This window comes from Triturus cristatus, chromosome 4_1 (assembly GCF_964204655.1).
Source record: "Triturus cristatus chromosome 4_1, aTriCri1.1, whole genome shotgun sequence".
NCBI classification, from domain to species: domain Eukaryota; kingdom Metazoa; phylum Chordata; class Amphibia; order Caudata; family Salamandridae; genus Triturus; species Triturus cristatus.
In genome coordinates this window covers 491,871,688-491,891,702 of record NC_140585.1, presented here as the reverse complement: position 1 = coordinate 491,891,702, position 20,015 = coordinate 491,871,688, and the positions used below count along the sequence as shown (strand labels likewise).

Genomic DNA, 20,015 nt, shown 5'->3' with positions numbered 1-20,015 from the left:
CAATTTGAGGGGTGTTCGCAGAATAAAAGGAAATGGGGAAAATTCATATGGAAGCAATCTGGACCATGGTGTTACATGGGTATCTGCTCCCTCATGTCTCAACAAAAAATAGGGAACTACACTGTTCCTTCTATCGGCAAACTCTTCCAGAACAGGATGGCCAAGCCACCCTCAGAGTATCCTTGATACTCTGGGGGTGATGTTTAGAAACGTTGATGAGTGGATAACTGCTCAAATAGTCCACCCTTTTATTTTTCCTGTCACTGAGATGTGCTGCTTTAATTGAGTGAACTGACCTCTCTGCCAACAGAAAGAGGTGTTGTGTCAGACATTGCAGACTCTTCACCCCAGCACACCCTGACAGTTTATGTGTGCCTTAGTCACATATTTATCGGTTCTGACTAACACTGGTACACCCTTCAGTAGAGGTGTCAATGTCAATAGACCCTTTCTGATGCCTTTCACTTCTTTCCAATTGAAAATTTTTGATTTCTCCTTCAACCTTATTAACCTCATACTTCTTGGTCCATACATGTGGCACCTGAAGAGCTGGCATTTGTTGTGATCAAACTTGGGGCTTGAGGGTCCAGTTAAACCCTAATTTGCACATTTTATACTTGAAGCAATCACAATAGAGGCTTCCTTAGGTATGGAGAACTGACACAAAAACCCTTATGTCACCTAAGACTGGTGATCGTGATTCTAATAGATGATTCACAAGAGGATTCATATAGAACTTTTCAGTCAACTCCACTTGGCCTTGCTACCTCAGTCATTCTTTTACTGCTTCTTTGTCCTTTTGTTACAGGTGGAATAGTCATTTGTAGAGAAATAATGCAGCATTCCAGTAAGAACACCTAAACCAAAACAGTCTTGAAATCTGCTCCTATGAATTTAAGCTATTTCGATGGGTGTGGGTGAGATTTTTGATAAATGATCAATAATTCATGTTCCAACGGTATAGAGCAAATCAGGTTGAATATGGAACTCTGTTAGGCATTGTGAATGAGTATGAGCTAACCAGTCGTCCAAGCATGGATGCAACATTTTTCCTCTTCATGCAGAAAACCCACCAGGAATGGTAACACTTTGTAAATACCCCGAGAGCTGTTTTGAATCAGATGGGTAGCACAGTAACAGAAAATGCCTGCCACACAAAGCGAACCAGAGAGACTTCAGGTGAGCCTTCCAGTTTGGAACATGCACATAGGAATCCTGCAAGTCCTAATCGACAGACATCCTGAGGATGAATCAAAGTTGTCACCCTTTGCAATGTTTCTCACTTGAAAGTAAGTTTAGGTTCACTTGTTGAGATTTTTGTGATCCAGCATGAATCACAATCCTCCCTTCATCTTTTGAAAATAAGACTTTCCCCTGTTCTTCTTGAGGAACTGGCATGACTGCCATCTTGCATATTCGTTCGAGAATCGAGCATCCCACATTTGTTATATTCTGTTCCAATCCCTGGAGGCAGGAGTGCCCACCACTCTGGATTGCAGCGGATGGGAGATAAAAGGTATTTGATATCCTCTCATACACAGTATTCAGACGTTCTTGAATAACTATTCCAGAACTTGTGAATCAATCCCTTACCGTTACCCTTGACTGTGGGGTCTGCAGCCAGTCAGAAGCAAGACTATTTCCAATGAGTGGTCTGTAGATATAGAGACTTTCCCTTTTTTGACTCAAAAGACTTTTTGAATTAACCAAAACATTGAGAAGAACTGCTTCCAGCATGAGAACTAAAGTATTTGCCAGGTGTCCCATCTCATTTTGCACCGGATTTGTTTACAAAAGCAAACACTAATTTCCTGTTCTTAAATGCCTTACACACCATATCTTCCAGTTCATTGCCAAACAGTTTCTTACTTTTAAAAGACATGTGTAGCTATAAGCCCTTCTGACATGAATCCGTATGCCAACCCCTGTCCTTTTTGTTTCTTCTGAATGCAATGTGAAACCACTAGAAAATGCTGAAGCTTGAAAAGAATCAAATGCCACATCTGCGAGTAACTCCACTGGTTGTTCCATTGGTAATGACACCTCTGAGCAGTTTGAACCTGCATCTGTTCAAAGGGGACAGAAACCCATGCTTCAGAGATTTTAACAACTGCAGAATAAATCCAGTTCACACAGACAGATTTGCCCCTGCATATACTCTCTTTAAGGTGGAATTTGTCTTGTGATTAACTGAATCACTTGGCACCATGTCATCAGCAGTGATTGGCATACAAAGGTTCAGGATTATTGAATCAATTGGCATAACCTCAGAAAAATCTGATTACCCAGCATCCACTAGGTACATTTTAGCCATGAATTGTTGCATCAACTATTTCTCTGGATCTTTCGATTCTCTTACCATTACACTTTTCTTTGACTTGTAAAGAGTCAATACCGAAGTAGACAGAATATCATATTTATTGAAAATACCTTCACCCCTCACAGGATCACTAAAATGAGTCCCACATTTTCTCTCACATTAGACAATATTTGCTGTACAAGTTCTTTTGATATAAAGGAGGATTGAGGGTTTCCACGGCAGAATCTGATGACAAAGTATTCAGCTTCCCTTGTTAATAACTCCCTTATTGATTTCTGCCTGTAATTCCACGTACGATCGAGCTCAGGTCTGACATTGCAGCAAAGTAGAAGATGATGAAGTGTGAGTGCGAAGCAGGAACTACTTCTTTATCCCATTCTTCCCACCTCTAAATTATGAAAGCACTTCGTCCCAAACATGAGTTGTCAATAAAACCATGATGTATGATATCAACCTTGGCAATGAAGGACTCTTACAGACGCTTGGCAAAAACCTATCTGACTCCATGATATTTACAAAGAAATCATGTGTTCTCTTATGCTGCAGTTCTTGTGGAAGCCACACTACTTCTGGCTTCTGCACTCAATGGAGCCAATAAGTACAAGACTTAGGGTTTGTTTACGATGCCGGTCAGACTGCCATCTTCTCAGGCCCTTTCCGTCTTCTGCGGCCAGGAAGTTTCTCCCACCGTCGTATTACGATGCAACCGCTACTACCTTGGCGTTCGCATTTACATAGGAGCACATATACCCAAATATGTTGCTGCAAATGCATACAAAATCACAGAAAACATGTGAATTGTACAAACATGCTTGACGTATGTGTGGATAAGCCTTTTGCACCATGTACCCATTGCTGGAGTGTGGCGGAATGTGTACAGTCTAGGCAATGAGGATACATACCACATGAGAACTTACCTGGATTATGGTCCCACATGATTTTAGTCAATGGGATGCAGCTGCTCAGGTGTAGGGGGGACCTGGAGGAAGGGATCTGCAGCAGAGACTGCTGGAGAGAAGCAGATTTGCGTGAGTATACACCCCAAATCCATCTTTTCTGACAACTTGAGGCAGTCGGTCAGACCACCACGGTCAGGTCGTCGGAAACCTGCATCGTAATCTGGACAGTTGTCAGAGATCCCTGTACTGCCCTTTGGATGCTGTTTCTCTCCAACCACCATCTTGTTGGTCGGAGAAAGGCTGTCGAAATTGGTGGTCTTTCAGTGGTCGGTCAGAGTGCAGGATGCATGCATTGTAATCCGATGGTTGGACTGACCACTTCCGAGGAGACAAACCGCCTCTGACAGGACCACAGAAGTTGGTCTGACCTGCATCATAATCAGGCCCTTATTTTGGGAATGGCCTGCCTCACCTCCCAAACTCCATCAATTGGACAACATTGGTTGATCTTTTAAGGAACATGGCAATGGCTGCTGAAAGACTGCCTTTCCCGAATTCTGAAAAGCATGCCTGTCAATTGATAAACAAAATACCAGAAAGTGGAATCAGTAATAAGGGAAGGATAAATTGTGTAAACGGCTGGGTTGGAGTAGGTAAGAAAAAAAAAGAGAGGCATAGGATTTATGAAAAATGTCGGGTGCCCTATAGCATCTATCAGGGATGCAATAGGCCTCAGTTATAAAATACACGTAAATATTAAAGGTTGTGGTGGTAAAAGATAGTATTTAAATTATGTATTTATTTTTCACCATTTCATTTATGAGATTACTTAAGTTGAATGAGTACAATTATATTATGTGGTGTAAGAAGTGTATAAGATTTTACATACGGTTATACAGATTTAGGAATCACAAAATATAATATAAGGTGTTAGTTGCTGTAAAAAGTATCACCTTGTCTGCACTACACATATTAAGTGTCTGAGTAAGGAGTGCCTTTAGTTTCTATTCATAGCATAGATAATCTTGCTTTAGAAAGCCAGGATTTGGCCAAGGGTTTTGCTTCTTTGTTTTTACCTGTTTTAGTTTTATAGCATGCTTCCTAGTATTACCTTACCTTCCCCCTATGCATTTGGAGATTCTAGCTGATATATCCTTAGATACATGTGGATGAATGTCTATATTTCAGTCTCAAAGGGAGAGGCCATGAAAAAAAATCTTTAAACCCAATGAGTAATCATACTAAATAAAACAAATGACAATCATACTGACATTAAACGGGCATTAAGCTGGTAACATGCAATTTCCAGAGCTTGTCAAAAGAAATAAATCAGAAATATTCTAGCAAGTTTAATTCATATATTCCATTCTTTTACATATAACAGCTTTAGGGTGGTCTTGCTCCGAAGCGTTTGCCTTCCCCCTCTATTTTTGCTGATCTAATTTAGCTAGCATTGGGACTCTGCACACGTTACCACTGCTGACCAGTATTAAAGTCCATATTCTCACTCCTTAAAACACGTAACATTGGCTTATCCCCAACTGGCATATTTAATGTACTTATAAGTCCCTAGTAAACTGGTACACACGTGCCCATGGCCTGTAAATTAAATGCTACTAGTGGGCCTGCAGCACTGATTGTGCCACCCACTTAAGTAGTCCTTTAAACATGTCTCAGGCCTGACATTGAAGCATGTTTGTGCAGTTTTTCAACTGTAATTTCCGGGCTCAAGTCTTCCTTTTCAATACCTAGGTAACCCCGAGGGTAGGCCCTGGATAGCCTCAAAGGCAGGTTGCAGTGTATTTAAAAAATGTTGACTTGTAATTTTAAGTTTTACATACAATGTTTACATTTGTTTTTCACTACTGCAAGCCCTACTTCTCCCATTGGATAACATTGGTGTTACCTAATTACATGTAATAAGCTATCATTTCTAAATGGGATCGAGATAGTAGTTCATGTTTGGTGTCCTTGGAATTGTAATGAAAAATCACCTGGTATGCTAATGTCGAATTGTAAATTACACTTTTGTAAATGCCACTTTAGGATATACTGAAAAAACAATCTCGGGTCTTGGCTGTATCGGCAGCAAGGCCTAGCCTAATAATAACAAAAACCTAAGGAGCTGCCAGTGCTGTCCATTATTTAACACGTGTTAGATTCATAGTGTAATGATTGAAACATTAACACTGATGACTTTTATTGTCAGATTTAATCACAAATAAATTGAGATCATGAAAATCACATAGTACTACATTAAACCACAAACCTAAAACTCATCTTAAAGTGCTATACATCAATTGTTTTGGTGTGCAAATTTAACTTTTTTTAGAAAGACACAAAAAAAAGACACTTTCTATTTACAACAAACATTGAAACAACATCATTCATACCCATTCATACAAATCATATCTAAACAAACAATATTGATTCATAATACATTAAGAGGGCCATCAGAAGAATTTATACACAATTGAAAAAAGAGAGACACTAGTTGATTCTGAGTAAAATGATTGGCCTCAAAAAGTAAGGTCGACGCGTTTCAGATCTCTTTTCTTGGAGAGATCCTCATCAGGACCAATGGTAGGCTGAAATCAAACAAGAAAGTGAATTAACTAAACGACCCTAGCCAATGGATGTCAGCGTATTCTAGCCTCTACGTATATTTCTTACCTGCAAGAATGCAGACACAACCAAAAATGAAAGTATTTCCAAAATAGACCTGAAAGATAACAACATAGACACTCAGCTAGCAACCTTATTTTCCAGTCATTTTCAGTTTAACCCACCAAGCAAAACTGTCAGTATTCAGTAGTAACGTCTTACTTGTGGTGTCTTGGTAGTTCGTGGACCCGACTGTGGGCAAAGAATAGGAGGGTTCTAAAGTGTGAGAAAAGCGCTGTTTTAGTGTCAGAAAAAACTTAATTGCGCTGCTTTTCAAGTGTGAGGGACTGAGTTTGTACAAGGCATACCTTAGAACGTAGCGTTTCGTCTGTCGAGATGGGAGTGGCCGGTATTTTTATTCATTTGACTTTAGGTTCTTTCTGTATGGAAAAAATTGGTGGCCATGTCAAAAAAGTGCTCCCACGGATGGATGCATGTGCATCAATGCTATCACTCTCCTTTTGCAGGCACACAGGTCTCTTACCTTTGGATAATGATGTCCGAAGTGTTGTATTGCTCACTGCCCTGGAAGCGTCGGCGTCTTCCTGGTATTCGGCTTCATTGACGATGTTTAAATCTCGCGGTTTATTCTAGTGCCTCTGGGAAATGTAGTTTCACATTACGCTGCCTCTGGGAAATGTAGATTTCCATTACGCTAGCAGGCGTGTGTAAAAACAAACTTTATTGAAATGCTGATATTTGTTGCGGACAATGATGTGTCCTGAGTAGGAATATGGTTTTCACAATGTATTATTGCTGGATTTCAAGGATAATAGGCATTTTTATCTTGAAGTTAAACTCGATCCGATACATGTACAGCTCATAGTTTTTCTTTATCAAGAAGCAGATTCTAGTGCTTTATGTCTAGAGTTTGGGAACCTTTTTAATACATGTAGACTTTTCTTCCCGAAGTGGAGGCTGCATAGACGACCTTCGTTGGAAATACGTAACCACTTTCTTTAGCGAATCCTTTGGTAAACCTCTGCTGAGGATGGAATGCGGAAGCTTGTGTGAATCAGCCGCTTTTTAAACTGACAGGTGCTCGTAAGGGTGTAAAATCAATTCAGACTGGCCTTGGCAGGTGTTCACAAGTTGTAAATTTCAGATAGTTCGTTCAGTCCATCAAGAGATGTATTGAATTTGACAATAAGCATTGCTTCCCGTCTTAGTAGTTTGGAATCTAGGTCGCCTCCCCTCATGTCTTGTTCTACTTTAGAAATTACAGTCCATTTAATGTCCTTTTCTGTGTGACTATGGGCCAACCAATGGTTGACTAATGGTGCGTTCTGGACATTTTTTCGTACTCTAGACTTATGCTGTTGAATTCTTAGTCTGATTTCTTGATTGGTTTTCCCAATATATAGCTTGTTGCATGGGCAGACTATTCCATACACAACATACTTGGATTTGCAGTTTGAAAATTTATCATGTTTCCAATAGGTTCCTTTATGTGTGAAAAGAACACCTTCCATGGTAGATTCACAACTGATACAAGAGCCACATTTGTGATGTCCTTGTATAGGTGGCAAATTTAGAAAACTTCTCATCGTCATGTTTTGAGGTTTAGGAAGGGCGGCTCGGACTAGCTGGTTGGCAATACTTTGATCTTTTTTAAAAGCAAAGAGAGGGATCTCCTGAAGTGTTGGATCTAGATTCTTCACTAAATGCCAGTTTTGATTTATAGTCTTTTTGAACCAATTAGAAGAAGGGCAAAAAGTAGATACGCAGACAATTCTGTCTGTTTTTGTTTTGTCTTTTCTTTGAAGTAATGAATCACGTGGGGTCCACCATGCTCGCTTGATTGCTTTTTTCAAAAGTTTTTTGGGATATCCTCGAACTAGGAGGTTGTTCTTAAGAGTCTCAGCATGGGCAAAATATTCATCTTTGAAAGAGCAATGTCTTCTTATGCGCAAGAATTGCCCGTAGGGCAAATTCTCTCTGAGGCTTCTTGGATGACTGCTTGTGAAGTGTAAGGCTTTGTTCCTATCTGTTTTCTTTTTGAAAAGTGTTGTGGCCAATTTCCCATCTGTAGCATAGACTTCGACGTCCAAAAATGGCATTTTAGATCTTGAATGATTTGCACTGAATTTGATATCAGCTGTTCTGTGGTTAAGCCAATCAACAAAGGGCTGTAGTTGGTCTTCATCTCCATGCCAAATCATAAACACGTCGTCGATATAACGGACCCAGGTATTAATCCTGTCTGCAAATGGATTGTTGTTGTTTCTGCTACCAGCCTGCCCGACCCCAAGGGGGTAAGGGTGCTTTGCACCACCTGTAGACCTTTGTATTGTTCCTGAACATCCACGCTCACATCTCCTCCGTTGGCGAGACCACGTATCAGGCGGTCTTTTGTGGAGGAGAGACAGGGGTCAACGTGTTTCCCTGTTGGCGAGTCCGCTTCCTGGCACGATCTCATGCAGGGAACGCCACGACCTGTTAAGCACCTTGACTTTGTTCCCTGCCTCTGGGAAGGCCCAAAAAAGTTCCTGCGCGGCATAGACTATAAAGTCCATGTCGCACAGGTACTGAGGTGCATGCACACAGGGTGGCACATGTTGTACCCTCCGGCATGCACCCCCTGAGGCAACAGGGGGCCCTGTAGAGCCCCCTTTGTTTCCTCTCTGCCACAGCTTTCATGGAGGCGGAACCACCAGGAAAACTGTGCCTAGCAGGACTGTGGCAGTCCTGCAAAGCATATTGCTGCCGCTACACCAACACGCGATGGTTCCCTGGCAGCTGAGGCTCTCTGACTGCCTTAGTTGTAATAGGGCGGTCGGAGCACCGATGCGGGAGTGTCTGGACTGTCACTGCCATGCCCCGTGAGTCTGGTGGTCCTCGGACCACCCACCTCGTAATTTTACTCTAAGGGAATCACCGGAGAATCTTGAACCGCACCAGAGAAGAACGTTGTCCAGGTCCATTAGATTCTTGAGGTGGGTGGAAGGGAAGAAGCTTGTTCCGCAGGGTTGTCGGCCAAGCAAGTAGCTCAGGTTAGGGTGTTGTTTATATACAGGCTCCAAGTCCAATGGACACAGTGAGATTACTTGTGGCAATCTGGATGGGTCTCCAAGACTTCTGAAGGAAATATGTGTTAGTACACTGGCTTAACTTTTCAGAAAGATCAGGTGCAAACTAGCGGATGGAATACTAAACACAAAATGAATGTTTCAATTTGTGTAAACATGCACAAGGGAAAAAAACCTCTAAGAACCCAGCAACAGCGGGAGCAAGGCAAGCCATTGGTTCACGTGTTCAGTGAAGGCTTGCAAGCTCGGGCCTAGTGGAATCAAGGGGAGAGGGGAAACTCCGGCATGGAATCATTGCGCACCATGCGACATCACAGGGGGACCGTAACATGAGCCGTACACACCAGGCCTACTACACAGAGGGCACATGAGGGGATCATTACATGGACATCGGAGCACAAGCAAACATGCTTTTAGGAGGTTCACTGACAGTATGATTCCCTAAAGCAGCCCTCTGGTGGGTGGACAGTGAGTCACATGGACCCCCTTGAGACAGGTGCAGTCACACACTGCACCTGTCTGCAGGGGAATTTCTAACCCCTCTTTAAAGTGCAGATGGGTTGCCGCCTACACTGTGAAACACAAAGTAACTTTGAAGCTGCTGCTCTGTATTTTACTGAATTTATGGCAGTCCTGGGGGCAATGCAGTCATTATAATAGAGTGCATTGTCCCTGTCCAAAACAAGGACAGTGCACCCTATTAGTAATAAAAGCTCAGGTGTGATTCTCTAGTCAATCCCATTGATTGTTTTTGGGGCAGTTAGATTTGGAAACACTCCAGGAGACCAGCCAACTAACTCTTGGAGTCACTTGAATAGTCCTGGTATCAAGAAGTGGAATAGGGCAGGCCTCCGAGGGCTCAATGTAGGCTTCGGGTAGCAGAAGTCATTCCAGGTGCAGCAAAGCAGTCTTCTGAAGTACACAGCAAGCCACAGCTGCAGGCCCACCTCTCAGAGTCCTTCTGCAGGTCCAGAAAGTGAAATGAATAGTAGGTTTAATGGTCTTATTTTTTTACTTGGTGCCTTCTTTGAAGTAGGAGAGGTTTCTAGACATCTTTCTTTGAAGTGGTTGAAATTTCACGCATCCCTTGTCCTGGCTCTAGCCCTACCACAGACAAATTAAGTTTTGTGAAGTCCTTTCTATGAAGGCAGGTCACAGCCCAATGATTTGCAAGTGAGGCTGTGCCCAGCTCCACTTACCCATCCAGGTACCCAAATGTCTCCATTATGTGGCTGTCTAGGAGGAATAAACATAGTCCAACTGGCAACTACCCCCAGTGACTCAGAAAGAGCCTGCAGGCACTAAATAGGTCAAAAAAATGTTTACTTCCAAATAGTGTCATTTTTAAAACCTCTGACTTAAAATCCTACTTTACCATTAAAGAGGATTTTAAATTACTATTTCTCAGACCACAAACATGAAGATCTTCCTTACTCCCAATCATATGTTATCACTTATTAAATGTAATAAGGTAAACCAATGTTATCCTGTGGGAGAGGTAGGTGTCACAGTAGTGAAAAGCTAATGTAGGTGTTTTTCATTACCAGGATATGTAAAATGTAAAAGTACATGCCCCACCTTTTAATAAAAATGCACCCCATCATATGGGCTGCCTAGGGACTTCTTTATGGGTTACTTACATGAAATAAAAGGGGAGTTTAGGACTTGGCAAGGGGTTTAGTTTGCCAGGTCGAATTGGCAGTTTAAAAACTGCATTTATGCTGCAAAGGCAGACCAGGGACATGTTTTAAAGAGCTACTTAAGTGGGTGGCACAATAAGTGCTGCAGGCCTGCCAGTAAGCATACAAAACAGTGATGGATGGAATGCTTGAATTAATCTCAGCCACTGGTAATTAATCAGATTCACATCTCAATCCATTGCTATTTTTGCACACCATGCTACCGCAGTTTGGACCCAGTTATATGCAAATCTGTCTTGACCCTCCTCTAAAAGGAACCAGTAGCAGTTTATTTACAGATCCTGGGTAAATGGTACACCACTTTACTAGGGACTTATAAGTAAATGAAATATGCCAATTAGTTATGAGCTAATTTTACCATGTTTTAGGGAATGGGCACAGGCACTTCAGCACTGGTTAGCAGTGGTAAAGTGCACAGAATCCTAAAGACAACAAAAATGAATTCAGCAAAATAAGAGGGCGAAGGCAAAAGGTTTTGGGGAAGACCACATTAAGTCTGACAGGTCTAACACCATACATAAATGGGGATCAACCATGATCCCTAAAAAGGGGAGGTGGGACTAGAGAACTTCCCCGGATACTTCTAGTGTGTCTGCCGAACAGGGTTTGGTCGCATACTACTTGCAGGTATGTAACCGACGAAAGGAGGTTGGTCGGTTCCAGTTCCTGACCGATGTTAGATGGACTCCGGTCCGTCCAACATCAGAATCGGGCCCTGAGTGTATTGCTTCTAGTGTGCTGTATTGTACTTTGTATTAGTAGATGAAGACAACTTTTTTTCATAAAAGCAAGTATTGGACTGGACAATCATTGATTGGCTTTTGCTGGATTAATTTTGAGTTGTGAGCCTGTTTGGCCTACACCTACCTTCTTCTGAGAAGACTTGGACTGCTCAACATGCGCCACTACTGGGAGTCAGGTGCGGAAGGGGTACTTGGCCTAGTTGCTCAGAGCCCATAGTAGGCTTGGTCCTGGGACATCAGGAGGGAAAGGCATCAACCACCATGGTATGGGACAGTGGCACCTGCTTGTCCAGTGGCCCAGTTGCCCTCTATAGGAGTTTTTTTTACACTATACTTTTGTGCAAAACTTAACTGTTGCGGATTATCATTTTGAAATGTAACTGCACATATCATAAGCTATTGCTGCCTTTTTTACAGCATCAGGTTTTTCCTTTTGTAATAAAAACTCTCTAAATAAGTAAATATTAATGCTACAGAATGTGCTATTACATGTGCCTTTTGTTCACATGCTGCCTTATTTGGCCACAGCCAGACTCGTCCTCGGGACACTGCACCACGAACACATGACCCAACACCTACGAGGTCTCCACTGGCTCCCCGTTGAGAAGGGGATCACCTTCAAACTCCTCACTCACGCCTACAAATCCCTCAACAACTCCGGAGCCAAATACCTCAATGATAGATTATCCTTCCACGTACCCAAGAGAAACCTCCGCTGCGCCGACCTCGTGCTGGCAGAGCTCCCCCGCATCCACAGAAACAGAGTAGGCGGGAGAGCCTTCTCTTATATCGCTACCAAGACCTGGAACAAGCTCCCTGTGAACATCAGACACTCCACGACACTGCACACGTTCAGGAAGAACCTCAAGACCTGGCTCTTCGACTGATCCAGAGCTGCTCCCACCCCAGCGACTTGAGACCCTCACGGGTGAGTAGCGCGCTCTATAAACCCCCGATTGATTGATTGATTGATTGATTGATTGATTGATTTTGCATAGTGCAGTAACCCATAAAACATATTTTGGGCCTCCTTTGCTGCATAATACCAGTGGGCCAGATTTTACTGTTTTTTTCAATTTATTGTGATATTCTTGATGATAGAAAAAGAAACAATATAATGTTGTCGTTAATATAGAACAGTAGGGGGACATGAATGAATTTGTAAAATAAAAAGCAATACAGAGATGAACCGAATGATGCTGCGAAAGACTGTAGATTTGTGATGTTTATTTCCTAATGATTATTTTGTCAAAATCAACCAGTTTATGAATGAGAGTTTGGTCCGTTAATACAGTCTGTAATAATTACCGGTTTTGGTTCAAGTTACAGAACATGAAACCATTAAACAAAAGACCAGAGGTCATTAGGCAAGGCATTGCAGTAAAATGGAATTTAACTTATGCCCTCATTATGATGTCGAGCAGTCAGAAAACCTATAGGCCGTCGATGGCAGTCCGACCAACAACATCCTTTCGGTCTGACCGCCACATTATGATGCTGGTGGTCGGAACCACAGCTGTCAGACGACAGGCCGCCACCTCCACCAGGATCGGAGAGCTCGACGGAGTGGCCGTCGGAGCCTTTTCCCAGCATGGCGACGGTGCCAAGGCAGACACCACTATTGGGATTAAAATATCCATTTCCAACAGCAATTTCATGGCGGGAACATTGCCATGAAAATGTTGTTGGAAAGGGATATTTGGAGCGTCAAACAGAGCCCCCATCTTTTGTGGGCCATTGAAAAGTGACTACTCTGGGGTCACATGTAGTGTCCCTTCTCACCTTCGTGCACCGTGTGCCACACAGCTGCAGCATGTCCCTACTGAAGTTCTAATGAGTTTCCGATTGCTGGTGCAGTGGTCACATCGGAATGAGGTGGTCAGATCTCCCGCATGCTTGTCGGCAGTCTTCTGACTACCGCTATTGTGGCTTGTGGTCCGCCCGACCATGATTGTAATGCAGGCCTTAATTACCATGGTATAGGAGCTCCTGCAGTACCCCAGATAAATCTTAAAGCTCACACGGAGAAAGAGCAATATAGATGTTAAATCCAGAAGCATTAGCAGTGCTGTTTAAAAGCACTGCTAATGCTGCTGGATGAAACATCTTTATTGCTCTTTCTCCATCTGAACCTTAAGGTTATCTTATCACATAATGTCAAACATTAGTCAGTTTTTGACAAACTGCTGCTATTTTAAAACAAAATGTTATTTATTTCTCCTGTCTCTGAATTTTTCAACTTAGACCTTGTGACACCTTCTCTGTGATACTATAGTGTGTGCAAAACGTTTGGAAAAGGTCAAGAATTTTCTAACACATTAAATATATAAAAATATTTGTTTACTTTACAAAGTTTCAATGGTTTCCAAATAGCCCAGCAGCATGCAAGAATCACAGAATGAGTCTTAATTCCTTTAACGTATTTCCAAATAGCCCAGCAGTCTGTAAAGTACACACAAGTCAGATTGATTCTTAATTATAAAGTTTGATGGAACAAATTGGGTTCAAACTACCTAAAACTCATTATGTTTGTTTTACGTTGTTCATACAGGGTACAAAGAAAACATAGCGGCTCATCACAATGTCTCTTGGATGCTTGCAGTGGAAATGGAACTGCCTGACTGGTAGTCAGTGGTTCTACCCTCGTGTTCCAATGTGACTGCCAGCACAGTGGTCGGAAATTTGCCTTTTTCAATTGCAGCTTGTGCTACGGCCGAGAAAAGGGCTGCAGCACAAGCTGCAATTGAAAAAGGCATATGTTTAAACATCCATGGTGCCAGGCACCATGCGGTGCCTGCCACACAGTGCATGGATGTTTGGGGGGCACGTTATGTGCCCCCAAGGTCCTATTTTGGAAGCCCAGGAAGAACATGGGCCCTGCTAGGTCAGACTGCCATGTACTGGCCGAGGGAAATGGACATCATATTCCCTACGGCGGTACCTGAGTAGGCATCCACCCAATTGTAGGGATTCCGGTCCCACTGCTGCCCTGACGGGCTACTTGATCCCGTTAAAAAAAGCAGCAGTTGGCCCCTCCGCCTGATGTCTTCAACCGCCGTATCATAATCTAGTGGTTTGACGGTTTCTGTGGATATCGGTTGGCCCCCCACGATGGCCTGTCAGTGGCGGCCCATCAACATCAGAATAAGGGTCCTAATTTTAAACACCCTAGGGGATGCTGCATCTTTAAGAAGGAGTTTGATTTGCAATCCTAATCCATTTGTGACAATCGGTTAGGGTTATGGACCCTCCTCGAATAATTGTTCTAGCACTTCGTTTAATTAAAAAAAATCTCTTGAAATAAGTTTAGTTAATTTACTAGTGAACAAAGGGTACCATGTAATAAATGTGTGTCGGACGTTAGAGCTTGGAAACATGAACTGTCCTATTCACAGTAAATGTATGCATGTAGATTTAATTATGTGTGACTTTACTCTTCCTAAATCTACACTTTTTTGCTATTCATTATTTCTGAGTGCATATTTACATAATTACAATATAATCACTTCATTCATAAATATTATTTTGGAAACACAATGTAAAAGACACCCTCACTAACATTTTTATACTAAATTAATATTTAGTAATTTTAAGTTACAGTTGTGTTTTTGTATTAACTATGAAGTTAATTATAACTGTTTAAAATTACAAAACATGTAATTGTTAATTTAATCTAACAGTTAAACAGTTAGTATGGTAAGGAGCTGTAGCACCTTTGATGTGCTAAACTTAGACCAAGGCTGACCAGGAGTACATTTACTACTGTCTTGGAACCTTTTAGATTTTGGAATGTAGTGTCTTTAGAATTGTAGTTTGTGAATAGCAATAGTCTAACTCTTTTGTGGGTGGGCACTTGTATTAGCATGTTCCACCTTACTCCTCCATAAACCCCTCCAATGTACTGGTAAATATTGGAAATATATTCCCCTTTTTCCATCCACTCCCCCCTTGGTTCTCTCACATTTACTACAACAAAATATAACTCCACTTGTAGAGCTCCCTCAACATGGAAGGAGGTCTTCTAACAGAATAAAATTCAGGGGTTGCCATGTGTAGAAGTAGGAATAACATTTTGTAGTATGTGAGTAGTACTACTGTAGTTCTATTGTACATATTACAAAATGCAAATTTCGAATAGGAACCAAAGTGACTACCAGAACTTTGTGATCCTGAACTATCAAATTAATCCACACACTGTACTGAACAAAAATAGATTCACCACTCTGGTCTGCACATCTATGGGGTTTATGACACGGTCCAAGAATCAGTTGATGTTGATCTGTGTTTCCCAGATGTGATGCCTCCAGCTCAATGACCAACTTACACAGTTCGGAAATAGTGGATGCAAAAAAACACACCAAATGTTCATGAAAGGATCTCATAGAGGGCTTGGCTTAGTCAGTGTGATTTTTAGATTTCCCAACTAAAAAAGCAGTTGGCCACAGGGTGAATGTGTGAGCTGACCAAGGTCCGGGATGGACTGTTCCCATGAGATGCAGGGTCAGTACTGATGTGCATCAGTTGGGCCTCAATGGCTGATTTAGAGTTAGGCAGACAGGTTCTCTTTTGCAATGGCGATAGAGTAACCTGCCCACAGACTCAAGGTCCGCCCACCTGATTCTGAGTCGGGCAGAGAGCATGTTTTACTCTGTCAGTGTAAAACGTACTCCAAAGGCCCGACAAAGTAGATGTTATCAAAGGTAAGCCAATCGACCATCACTCTATTTAGAATGGATGGCCGGATGGCTTTTTAATTTTACTGTCCATCACCACCAGGTATATCCTGGAGGAATGAACAGTGAATAAGAAAAATGACTCCCACACCATGAGAGAAAACTAGAGTGGTGGTCATTAGTTTTCTATTTTTCATATTTTTCAAAACAAACTCCCTCTTTATGACTTTGGAAAAGTGTGACCACCAACCATTAAGTTTGATGAGGTCGTCTGTTGCACTTTTCCTACATTGACAGGAATGGCCATGATGGCAGTTCCTGCTAAGGAATGGAGATATCTGCTGGATAGTTAAAAATCTCTAAATCTGGCAAGGGGATAAAAGTAGTTAAGTATTTTGCCATCCTGTCTATCTTTACTCCATCTGAAAAATCCTTAATCAGGCCCTCTGACTAGAGTGGCACAGAGGTGAAAAACTATGGGTTTGAGTGCTACCTGGAGGGATTGCCAGTGGTTTGACTATTTGCTAGCAAGCGTTCTATCACCTTTTGTGTGTTTTATTGCCAGTGATATGCCGGGAAACCTGAGACTGGCATAGCTTTCCAAGCCGCCTACTGCGATGTTTGGGAGTTCTAAAAAAGTAGTACATTTGCATCCATTTAAGGAGTACTTCGACGGGGGCATGTTTCAACTTTTTGGTAAACTGTTCAGGAAGAAACCTTTTAGGAAGAAATGGTGTAATGAAGCACGGTAGCAAAGTTGCTGCACTGCATTACATCACCTTGAGAAAGGAGACCTGCACCATATCTTCACAGAAATGGTGCAGTTCTGCTCTTTCCATGCATTGGTGCACTTTCAGCTGCCTGGCACCAACACAGGCACTCTTGTACCACAGTGCAAGAGTGTTTGTGTTATGATTAGGATAATCTTTTTGCAGGAAAGGGTACCCTCCTGAAAAAAAAACTGTCCTTGGAGGCTTTTCCTATTGGCATTTGTGCTGCAGAATGCAACACTAGTGCATAGAGGAAATAATGAGGAGAAATAAAGATATTGCTCCCTGTTATGCCAGCCTCAGGCAGGATCGCCATTTTGGTGCAAACCCATGTCTACAACTCTTTGTACATATGGGTTTGCATCAAAATCCATGGGTGAATGAACAGGAATGCCCATGCATCACTGTTGTAAATATGGGTTTGCATCAAAATCCATGGGTGAATGAACAAGACGCCCATGGACCACCATTGGAACACCTACCTGATGCAAAGTAACGCAAGGCAGCGAAACGTGTTGTGCTGTGATATTTTTTCTTGCAAAGCCACACAAATTGAAATTTGCGTGATTTCGTAAATACCAAAATGTATTTTGCATCTACCAAGCCAAGAATATATTAATTTAGGGGGGTGTCAACCCCAAACAGCTCCAAGCCCCTCTGCCGCTGAGCTAATAGTTCCCTTCTGCTCCTCTGCATATGTCGATGATATAGTCACAAATTAATATGAGGTGAAGATGACAGGAAATTCAGTACAAGTGCGCGTCGCTGGAATCTGCCCTTCGGACAATTAGCAAATCATGCTGTGGTCTAATGATGGTTCCCCCAAACGTGACTTAATTAGTTTCAACATCAAAGTGGCGTGAAACTTCCGTGGACTTAATAGAACTCCTCAAAAACCGCCACCAGATCCAAACGTCAGTCTGTTGCCGCAGCACACGTGGCAGACTTGTGCAAAAAAAACATACGCAGAAGAGCGACATCAAGCCTGGCCTTGAGAAGACCCTGCAAAGAGTATAACAAAAGAGTCGCTGTATTCCCTGGGTGACAGGGAAATCTGGAACTGTGCAGAAGAGTAGGAAACGTTCGAGTTGGGGGGAATGGATGAGAGAAATTAAAAGTAAGCCCTCACCTGAATGAAGATGTTTGGTTTGGCACCTTCTCAGCAACCCTGGCTACGCAGCAAAAACAGTAGAGCGGAGGATCGTGTCGCTGCGAGAGAGAAGACAGTCGGCTGCATGACCTGCACGTCTCCCATTCACATGAAACAATGAAACGTCATTTAGAAGAGAACGAAAAATAAGAGCAGCGTCTGAATGGGAGGTGAACTTGGCTCCGGAGCTCCGGGGACGAACGGACACGTAGTGGCAGAGGGCAGCAGCTGTCCTTATGAGACGATAACTGTGGAAGGTGGTGATGGACCGTGCTATCCGCATGACCCACACTGCCGTTTGCTTTACCAGGGCGAAGAACTTTGGACTCCTCGAGGCTCCGCGCCTGATATAACCTCAAATAAAACAACACTTGAGAAACTTTTCGGTGTAAATGTTCAAATGTTGCCCTATTTGCAGGACACGCTAGGGCGTGCACATTTGCCTCAAAAACAGAAAGGCACGTGCACAATAAAGATGGCTGAATGCACATTTCATATTCCTTGCACCGTGTTGTACAGCTTTGACTGGTATATACAAAAAGACTCTTTACGAATAATGTTGAAAAATATTGACTATGAAAATGCCCAGGGAAATCTCTTCATCGCACGGTTGTTTGTGCACCCCACTTACAGGATTTTCTCCTTACAGTGGGAAACTACGTGGAATTAATGTATCTGTGGCTGGTATCAGTGCTTGGTATTCTCCTTATGGCACAGTTTGTGTCATTAACTTTCCCCCAGGCAGCTGCTTGAGTTGATTTTGAGAACGCTGGTGTACGTTTTTTACTCAAGCGGCATACTTCTGACCGCGAACGGTCAAGACTACATGTGTTAGGAAAATCTCTCCGGATGTCCACCCAGTGACTGGAAATCACACTAGGGGACTCCAAGTCTCGCTCAAGCCTGCTAACTTACTGTTCTGGGGTAATTGTGAGAAACATTTCTGCCACGCAGTGATTGGCGAAATTTTGCCAGGACTCTGCATTAAAAATGTAACACAAAATCACCAGCGGAACAGAATATTTCACTGACTTCTATCGTGACCTCATAGGAGCCCAGAAAGACTTGTACTGCCACCTCTTAGACCCAGGACAATGCAGTTGCCTCAAGGGTCAGTTGGCTGCCCTCCTGTGTGGCTACATGGATACAACAAGTTGCAAGAGGCATTTTGCTGGAACCCAGCTTTTCCGCAACAACTAGACCTGAGCGGAAACCTGTTGTGGGAATCTGCCTGACACCCTTTGAGTTTCTAAGTGCCTCCCCAGATGTCCTAGAGGCATTAGAAGTTCACTCCTGTGGTTGTTTGAGCACCAGAAAAAAGTGTAGGACCTTTTGAATCTTTTCATCCAGACCAGAGGGAGTTAGAACCTTTATTAAACTTTCTGACTTCTACACTTTTACTGAAACCAATCCACTTGGTGTGTCCAACTCAGGCTCCATTGCGGTCGATCTGAAATTGCACCTTGCTCCAGGTCTACCACAACCTTTGACTATCATTGGTACTTAGGGGGCATATTATCAAGAAACGGCGTTAAAATTATAGCCGCTTTAGCGGCAGAAAACTGCCGCTAAAGCGGCGATAATGGGCTTGATAATATGCCCTTGAGAATTCCCATAGAAGCCCATGTTCTAGTGTCAACATGGGCTTCTTTTGGAATTCTCTCCGGCATATTATCAAGCCCATTATCGCCGCTTTAGTGGCAGTTTTCTGCCGCTAAAACGGTGATAATTTTAACCCCGTGCTTGATAATATGCCCCTTAGTTTTTCTTGCCACTATTTCTATTTAAACCTTTAAATATTCTTATCTCCAGTTATTAAATTTGTATCATTTGATATCAGTTTTTTAAATTAAATTGTACCCTATTTGTCTAATTCGGTTTGGTATTTTTATTGTTTTGCATTTTGACTTGATTACAGTTTTGATAATGCAAAAATACTTTACACATTGCCCTAAATTAAGCCTGTTTGCTCTATGCCTCAACTACCGGGGGGGTTTAGCTTAGGCTAATTTAGTGACTTTCAGAGTCAAGAGTTGCGATTATTCCTTGAGCGGGGCAGTTGCCCAC

The 20,015-nt window shown here is 42.5% G+C and overlaps 1 protein-coding gene across 1 annotated transcript in view; it reads right to left on the bottom strand.

The window, feature by feature from the left end:
* LOC146855138 (solute carrier organic anion transporter family member 1A2-like) overlaps window positions 1-18,244 on the bottom strand; it is a 643,199-nt gene extending 624,955 nt beyond the window's left edge. Inside the window, exon 1 of the mRNA XM_085650570.1 lies at window positions 17,928-18,244. The gene's annotated coding sequence lies outside the window, so the exon portion shown is untranslated. The remainder of the gene's footprint in view (window positions 1-17,927) is intronic.
* Between the last annotated feature and the right edge of the window lie 1,771 nt (window positions 18,245-20,015).